Source organism: Sceloporus occidentalis, unplaced genomic scaffold (genome assembly GCF_023333645.1).
Source record: "Sceloporus occidentalis isolate IW3139 unplaced genomic scaffold, rSceOcc1.0.p SCAF_3, whole genome shotgun sequence".
NCBI classification, from domain to species: Eukaryota; Metazoa; Chordata; class Lepidosauria; order Squamata; family Phrynosomatidae; genus Sceloporus; species Sceloporus occidentalis.
The window spans coordinates 43,207,437-43,217,312 of NW_028316983.1; positions in this window are offsets into that span (position 1 = coordinate 43,207,437).

The window sequence follows — 9,876 nt, forward strand, 5'->3', positions numbered from 1 at the left end:
CCACCCTCCCTGCCACCCCGCGCGGGCCCGCACCGCCCACCTCCTTCTCCTCTGCCTCCTTCGCCCCGCCCTCAGGCCACGTGGCGCATGGAGGAGAGGAAGAAAGAAGAGGAGGAAGAGGAGGAGGGGGGAGCAGGAGAAGGAGGAGGAAGAGGAGGAGGGAGGAGCAGGAGGAGGAGGAGGAAGAGGAGGGGGAGCAGAAGGAGGAGGAGGAGGAAGGAAGAGGTGGTGAGTGGCCAGAGGCCTCAAGGTTTTTTAAATTTTTATTTTGGGTACTTTTAATGCTAACAAGTCTCCCTTGGTTTGACAATGATAGTGTGATGATGATGATGATGATGATGATATGAGAGGCATGCAGGCACTGTTTCTTAAGCTGAGAGAGTGTCACCTTCCAAAGTGTGTTTTGGGTGCTTTTAATGCTAACAAGTCTTTAACTCCTCTAAGACTAAGATTCTTACTTTTGCTCACCGCCCCAAATTGAGACAATGGAGACTTGATAGACAACACATAGAGCAGGTTAAGACTTTCAAATATCTAGGGATTGTATTTCATACCTCTGGTAGGAGAAAAGCCCATTCAGAACTTGTCATCAGTAATGCCCAAAGAACTATAATGGCTATTTTAAGATTTTTTTTCACTAAAGGTGCTCAGTTTATTCCAGCCGCAATCAAACTGTTTAATGCCAAGGTTCGCCCTCAATTGCTATACGGAGCCCAATTGGGACCATATAGTAACATAAATGTAATTGAACGTGTGCAAACTAAGTTCCTTAGGAGAATCTTTCAGGTTGCCCATTGTGTTCCGAACGCTGTTCTTAGAAGGGAGGCTGGGACTATTAAAATAAAATCTAGTCTGTGGATTAGAATACTCACCTATTGGCAAAAATTGCATAAAACTTCTGGAGGTCTGACAAATTTAATTTTCCTGAATTCCTTTAAATCCTCTTGGGAAATTTCCCTTCTTAAGAAATTAAATGAGCTTGGTCTCAATAAAAATGAAATTTTAAAGCTCAACGCCGATAGAGCTAAATCTACTATTAAACAAAAAATCCTAGAGGCAGAAAGATACATGGACTCCACTTCCCTCTCAAAATATGTCATGTTCAGTGCTCAAGTTTTGGTCCCCTCCCCAGCTCCATATCTGTTCCATGTTACCCTCCCGAAGTTTAGAAGGGCTCTAACTCTGGCATGTTTCAATGTGTTGCCCACAGCCATGTTGGAAGGTAGATTTAAAAAAAACACCTTTTGAATTTCGTCTTTGCCCATGTGGCTCGGGCGCTGTTGAAACCAATGAGCATGTTTTCCTTTACTGTCAATTCTATAGAGACATTCGTCACCAACTGATTAGCCCACTACTGAGTAAATTCCCAGGCAAAACTGACTCCTTTTATTTACACCTCCTATTGGACAACAATGATTCTACAGTATCCCTTAAGGTGGCTAAATTTTGTTATATTGTTTATAAACTGCGCCCTCAACTGTCAAATGGTCATTTTATTACTGTGTAGAAAGAACTGTTTGATACTGTACACGTACAGTCTACCATCAGTTTATATTTTAATTTGTTATTGTTATATTGATATGTTGCTTGTGTGATTTTGTTTTTATACTGGTCAATGACCGAATAAACTTTATTACAATTATTGCTAACAAGTCTCCCTTGTTTTGACAGTGATAGTGTGGTGGTGGTGGTGGTGATGATGATGATGATGATGATGATGATGGAGAGTCAGCTTGAGAGGCATGCACACACTGTTTCTGAAGCCAAGAGAGTGTGACTTTCCAAAGTGCCTTTTCTGTGCGTTTTTGGTTCTTTAATTGATATCAGAAAGCCTCAGAAGCAAGGCCAATGTAAATTGCTGTGATTTTTACAAACTCATGCGCAGTGAAGAAAAACCAAAGTCCCTTGACCAAGTACACACTTCTGAGAAGTACACTTGGTGCAAGAACTGTGAAACCACCTTGACATGTTCAATATGCATAGCCATGTGAACCCATGTTCAGTGTGAAACCCAAAGAGTTTGGTTATGCAATAAGCCTCTGAAATATGCAAGAGGCCATGTTAAGTAAAGCCATGTTCAATGCCCAAATGTGCTGTTTGGAATGGGGAGAGGGGGGGTTGGCCAGAAAGGGAAGTCCATTTCTTCCATCTGTCTAGGAATAATGCCCAAATGTCCTCCATTTTGATCCTGCCTAAGAAACATGCATTTATATTAACATTTTTTTAAAATCATCAAATTTTTTGCATGTCCTCCATTTTTAAAAATGTGTCCTACATTTGAAAATGTTGTCCTATATTATTTAATTATTTAATTTTTTTTTTTTTGCTTCGCCTCCTCTCCCCCCCCCCCCCCGTTGTCTGGGGGACACCAACCTGGGCCCCGGCTCAAAAAGGTTGTCTACCCCTACCCCTGGACTAGACTAAGATCAACTTCCTACAGGGCATTTACTGTTATGGCTCCCAAATTGTGAAATGGCTTGCCGGAGGAGATCCGTCTTATTACCACCTTAGACACCTTCAAGAAGGCACTTAAGGCGGATCTCTTCCGCCGAGCCTATCCACCTGATCTGCTATAACAATTATAAGAGGACACTTCATTTTGAGCATGTATTGGAAGCTAGATGTTGATATGGAATTTTTATAGGATTGATCTGTTGGGTTTTTTTGTGTGGATTTTATGTCATATGAGTGTATTTTAACTGAATTGTAATTTTAAATTTACTGTTGTACTCCCGCCTTGATCCACAGAGAGAGGCAGGATATATATAAATAAAAATTATTATTATTATTATTATTATTATTATTAAGTAGAGGGCCCTAAACCTAGATAGGTGTCCTGCTTCCCTTCAGTTTTCAAGAGTGATAAATTTAAGCTGTAAACTGTCTGCTCATGGAAGGAAACACCCTATTAAATAATGATAACTTATCATTATAGTTCCATCTTTATCCAATGCTGAAATTTTAAAATTTTGTACACACTGAACCAAATTTATTAGGATCAATATAAACACATAATTTTGAATGCAAAGAGGTATTGTAGAACCTATGAGACTTAACTGTATGAAAGAAGTAGCATAAGCTTTCGTAGATTTGGTCTACTTCCTCAGATGTATGCAGTGAAGTGCATCTAAGGAGGTCTATGAAATCTGAAAACTTATGCTACAACTTCTTTTGCACAATTAGTCTCAAAGATGCTGCAAGATCCTTTTGCATACTGATATTCCAGACTAACATGACTATGTCTTTGAATTCTATCCACATCGTTAAGAAATTCATTATTAGGGGGAGGCATTTAAAATACAAATTCCAGAAGCGAGAAGCAGGTTTGTCTAGGAAATATTTCAAAATTAGTACTAAGACAGTAAGAAGCAGAGCTACAATGAAATTCAATGCAACAGGATTGCTACTCTGGACGCACCCTTAGACCTTTGCTCTAGCAACAGCTACTAGTTAATTTTCTTTGTACAAAAAAGTTCAATTTGTTATTTTTCCCCTAAAGCAAACTTCCTCAGTTTAACTTGTTATAAAATGAGTCATATAAAGAAACTTTATATGCGTGAGGTATATTCCCCTTCTATGAAAACATTACAAACCAAACACTTTTTTCTCAGTTTATTTAAGATGCTTTTGTTGCAAGCTGAGCTAAGGAGAGAACCCTCTTATGTGTGAAGTATTATGCAGTGTGTGTGTGTGAGATACTAACCCCTTGTAATTCATTACAGCTGTGTTGTATTTACATAAAAGAAGGCTTAGCTGTGTAGGAATTTGCTGATTAATTTATTTTTAATGGGAATGGAGTATAACAAGGACCAAAATAAACTTTACTTTGTGTACCTTGCTACTCATGGAATAGATGGAAAATGTAATGGTAGATATTTTGGCACAAAGCTACATACATTAATTCATATTCAAAATACTCATTTAAATCTTAACTCCACTGCATCCACAACACTCTTGTCATCCTGCAGTGCAGTGGAGACATAACTGAGAGTATGCACTACCAGTAAACCTCATAGAGGCCTGGGATACACCAGTAGATATCTTTATACACTAGATATGCAAAGCCTGTGATCCAGAATCATGGAAGAGACTGGTGCCATGAAACCATTTGGAGCCCAGAGGACCCTGACTTTAGCCTATTTTAGATAGCAATAGCACCACTTTTTCCACAAATAAAGTAAAAAGTTCTGGACCTACGGTAATGTCTTCTACCCCCAGAAAATGATGAAGAGTAGTTGAGTTACCAGAAGGGAACTATGCATATAGAATGCTGTCACTTGTAGAACATTTGAGACTAACTGAAAGAAAGAAATTGGCAGCATGAGCTTTTGTAGACTTGGGTCTAGTTCCTCAGATGCATTTGGTGGTCTTAGTGTACATCTGCGGATAACAAAAGGATATAAAGAGATCAGTTTATGACTTAATTGTGAGATTATGATGATGCCTATATGAGTTCACATTGTGGGCTTAGTTGGAAGCATGATTGTGCTCTTGGCTAGGAATATGGGCTCAGGCTTAATCAAGAGCCATCTAATGTTAGGGCTCCTGCTGTGGCGCAGGCACCTGTCTTTTCCTAAGGTAGAGGTAGCTAACAGTGGTCAACAGAAAATGAAAAGAAAAACATGATATGAGTTAAACAGGACACAGGAATAGGAAGTTTACAAGGAAGAGGGAGTTGCCCTGGTGTGGAAATGCTGGCAGAACAGAAGTCACACTTTGAATTAAAGGCATGCTCCCTTGTTCCCGTTCTTGGCCCAGGAGTTCAGCAGGAAGCTCTGGTGTCCTTTTAACCTGCCCTGATCAGAAGGAGTTCCAAAGAGGAAAGGCTGGGTGTGAGTTGGCTTGGATATGATGCCACAGAAGGCCAGGGCTGAGGATCCAAGGATCAGCCTCATTAGAAACAGCTGTAAAAGTTGCTGAGTCTCTCTCTTCACCTTGCCTTATGTGAAAGTCCTTATGTTTCCTGAAAAAATTTCCAGGATTTTGTGGCATACTCCAGGGAGTTTAGGGGGGATTACAGTGATGACTGTGGATAGGCTATAAGTCATTGGTGGAGCATATGCTTTGCATGGTTAAGGTCCCTGGTGCAATCCCTAGCCCCAGGGCTAGGAAAAATAATCCTGCTTGAAAACTCTGGAGAACCACTTCACATCATAGTTGATTATACTGGATGAGATAGTGGTCTGACAGACTATAAAGCAATAGCTTTTATTCTTGTCAGTGACACACACCCCTCACCACAATATGTACATAGATTTATATGTTGTAGAAGTAACCTCTGGTTTTGAAGGATGCTTCTTTCCAAAGAGGCATTAAGCAACAGGTCTTGCAATGCCTTCAGCAAAGGATTCTGGGCACTGATTCTAAGCACTACAAATCTTTGCATAACTATGAATTTGCTTAGACAAGTCTCTCTAACTTAATTTCATTAGACTAGAAAATAAGGTTCATCATGAGGGCAGGTAAAATATTCTAATATGCTTGGCATATTATGTACCTCCTTCTCTACAAACAACTGTAATCTATTGCTAAAAGAGGCCTGTCAAAACAAGTCTTTTGAAGCAAATGTGTAGTTTACTCTAGCATTCAGGAGCAAATAAAATCAACCACACCCCTCTCTCTTCACCACAGAAGGATGTTTCCTACTCAGAGTTTCACAGATATCGCTTTTGGTTTTAATCTCACTCTCTTCCTACAGAATTGTTTGATTAAATAGCTTCAGAGTTTCCTGAATTGTGAGCCAGTATTGGCTGGGGAAATCCTAGGTGTCCCAATTGCTACTAAATAGTTCCTTACTATTTAAGAGAGAGTGAGCAGTTAAGCTGATAGCAGGATCTTTGTAGGATAGGATACTGACAGGCCGCTACTGGTTTAAAGCAACAGTACTTTTCTTGATGACTCAGAGGGTGAGGCTGAGTTTAGTTCAATAAGTTCTGATCAAAGATTATTTATTTTGAAATATTTCCATCCCAGCCAATATTGTAACACCATTAAGCAGTAAAATCAATTTATGGTAAGCAATTTAAAAGAAGAAAAACAGCCTAAAATCTATTAATTATATACCTTTCTATATTTGAAATGAATTTCTGCAAAAATTGCAGCCACCTTGATGGATTCATATATTCGCTGCTGTTATTTGTATGATCTTCTTTTACATGCTAAGTGTGTTACAGTCTTTGTGCAATGTTGCAACAGCCCTTTAGGTAGGTTATTCTAGGTATCTGATGTTGAGACTATTTTTAACATTTGAAAACTCATCTGTATGAAGCCACAGCCCTATAGAAGAGTAAATATGTGACTATTGCTTTCATCAATTCACGTGAATATGAATTCACCCTTTTCAAGCTCCCACTAGTTCCACTTGGAAGCAATACTTGTTTAAAAAATAACAATTTTCCTTTAAATTATTTGTTCATTATACAAGAGACTGAGACAGGATGGAACTTTAAAGCCATTTAAACATGAAACCAGGCAAAATGACTACTCCATTCACTTTACAATCCTTAATTTTCTAGGAAACATTTTTTTTCATTCTGATGGTGAGTCAGTTCACTTGCACATCTTACAGCTAGCTTACCTTCTTAGCTATACTGAAACCAGTCTGAGACTCTGTTACTGTAAGACTGCTGCTATTTTAAAATATCCAGATATTAATTGTGTTCCTTTGTTCTTTAAGATCTTTTCCCCGACAGATTCAGCTGTGCCTTGCCATTCAGGTTCAACACTATTTTTGGATTTCTTCTAAATTTAATCTGTTGTTGTGTGTCTTCAAGTTGTTTTCGATTTATGGCGACCCTAAACTGAACCGTGGCAATGTTTGATCAGAGGAGGCTTGCCATTGCCTTACCCTGAGGTTGAGAGCATGTGATTTGCCCAAAGTCACCCAGTGGGCTTCATGGCCAAGCTGGGAATCAAACGCTGGTCTGCAGAATCATAGTTCAACGTTCAAACTGCTATGCCACACTGGCTCAAATTTACACACTATTAAAATATTTTCAGTTTTTAATATTTTGAGTCCTATGTCACTCAGTACTTTACTCAGTAATTAATGTAGGTCAACTCAAATCCTCTTGAGTTCAATAGGAATTACTTCTGGGTAAGAATGTGTAACACTAGTCTAAATTATTGTGAGTACCACCAACTGTTCTTGAAATGCAATTGGTCTTTACAATTCAGTGCTTTCATCCTGCTCCTTTAATAGGTGATCAGAGGAAGCTACCTTCTCAGATATATTGAGATCTAGCTTTTAACCCATGCTACTTAGTCCCATTCTGCTAATTTTCCCACAGTTTTCTTTCCTCCTCTCTAATTGTCTCATCAAGTTTTTTTTTCTTTCAGAATTTCAATGCTGGAATCTTTATCTAAAAATAAAATCCATGCAAGTCACTGGGTTTAGTTCTACGCGGATTTATATAGGCTTGCTGTATGCTCTCTCTTCACTATATAAAAATTTGAATTTTTCTCAATATAATTTAATGATCATCTTCAGTATCTGGGGTCTTTTTAATTTCTTTGTGCCCTTGCTATGAAGAGACCCTTAGGCTTCCATAGCGTGGTAGCTAAATCATGCAATAGATATCACCTCTTGAAATCTCAAAATTATTATTATATTTATTTATATCCTGTTCTTTTCCCAGACTACGACTCAAATACCAAAATGGTATAGAAGCATACTTGTACACAGGTAATACAGTTAACAGTTAACCCTGCACACACCCCAAGAATTTGTCTTCCTTCGAAGATGAAGCAGCCAGAGCAGACACCTGAGAGCCAGATGAGGTCTCCTCCAGGTCAACAGTATTCATAGTAAGAAGAGAGTTGGACAAAAGACCTTTAAGCCCCTGGGAAAGGTGAAGGTGTCAAATGTTGAGCACAAATCCTTCCCTGTAGATGGAACAAAAGGCTGCATGTGCACAGCTGTGACAAGTGCTCTTGAAATACTGTCTGAACTATGGCCATGGATGAGCTGGCTAGCTTTATAAAATGGGAGCTTCCTTCAGTCGAATTACTGGAAGGAAACTTTCAATTTACTTCTTGATCTGACTTAGCTACTGTGAGTACTTGATTTATGACCTTCAGACTGTTTCCTGACTCTGCTACCTCAGCTGTTCAGACTCAGTTCTGATTTACAGCTCCTGACCTTGGACTGTTTCACATTGGACACCATTGGACAACATATTCTTAACTTGGAATGTCTTTAGGGAGTGTTTGCTTGTCTATGGAAATAAATAAGAATGCATTTGGAATGGGTGGCTTGGTATATTAATTTTGCATAAACTATGGCAAAAACACAGTGTAACCAGTTAAGATATCCATCAGCAAGAGGAAGTGATCTTGTATCCCTAATAAGTACAGCTCCAAAGGCAGGCTTTATACTGACAAGCACAAGCTCTACACTGGCAGTGCCGCTACCACAGCTATCCCTACAATCATAACAATGCTTCAAAGTAACCAACTACAAAGTAGAATGCCGTCACTCAACTTTTGCAGCAAAAGTCCAAGACAATTTCCTGAAACTGTTTTTACAAGTGAATTCTGTAAACTGAAGTCTGTAAACCTGAATCCTAATTGCTTTCAGAGTTTCAAAATGTAGCTGACAGCACATAAATTTATGCTCTGCTTCCATTTTAGGGTGCTTTGATCAGAACTTAATTTGAGGCCAGGTTCAGCACCAGGACCTCTTTTGAATGCCAGAGTTCGGCCAGATACACATGAAACTACAAGAAAATAAGAAAGAATGTGCCTCTGAACATACTCAGAGTTCATTTTCTTCAGTGATGAGGAATGCAACTAATTCCTACATATATCTATAATCCAGGAACTAGAGTTTGACAGCAGAGATTTTGTCTTTAATTCTCATACCTGGTTTCACTGCATGAACAATTTTCCATTAGCTGCAGCTGAAGCTGGAGGAGTTTGGAAGTTATCAGCATATTTTTATTCTGGAATACTAAAGCCTGATTCAGATACAACTATCTTGGAAATGAGAAAAGAACCAACCTTGGTTGAGATCCTACATTGAGGAGGCAGATTGTAACTTTACGCTTACAGTTACATAGAAGTTGCACAATGCCATCTTGTTAGTGAACTGCTATATTGTACCACCAAATGTGCATCAGTGCATGAACATGCACAATGACAACACATGTGTACTTGTACTTCCACAGTCCTGAACAGAATACAGAAGTCTACATTGGACAGAAATTTCAAACCCCTTCCAGAGGATTCCTTTCACTGTGACCCTTTGTTTCCTCCTTCATTTTGTTTTTTATCTTGTCTACTGGGTTTTTGTTAAACTAGTTTTCCATTACTTCTGAACTAGTGAAAGATGGCTGAAATCTGTTTACGATAATGGTTTGCAAGCCAGGCACCATAACTGCAATATTGATTTGTAGTCAGGGCAAAGGTTATCTTTTTTTCTGTCTCTGACACAACCAGAAACAATTTAACAAAACTGCCAAATGTCCTTAAAGCATGTGACAGAAAAGAGGAGAGGGTGCAACATCATATCTCAGACTGATAAACAATTTATTGGACCAAGATTGTGACTACTGATTCAAATAAACATTTTCCCTCTGGTCTGTATATCTACCAAAGCATGGCCCATCTTAGTATACCATTCCCAAAAGGGGGACTTCAGCATTAAACATCTGAATACAGTTCATCAGAACATTCAGTTCTGTCACGTGCTTCAACTGAGATTATACACTGATTCACTTCATTAGATGCATGAAGCGTCATGATGCACGGGATCAAGTATGGTTGAGAGGGTAGTGGTCAGGAGAGACATCACAGGGAAATTAAATGCAAAAATTACAGGCAGTAACAATTAAGTAAGGTCATTACTGTTCTTATTTATTTTGTTAATTCAGTTTA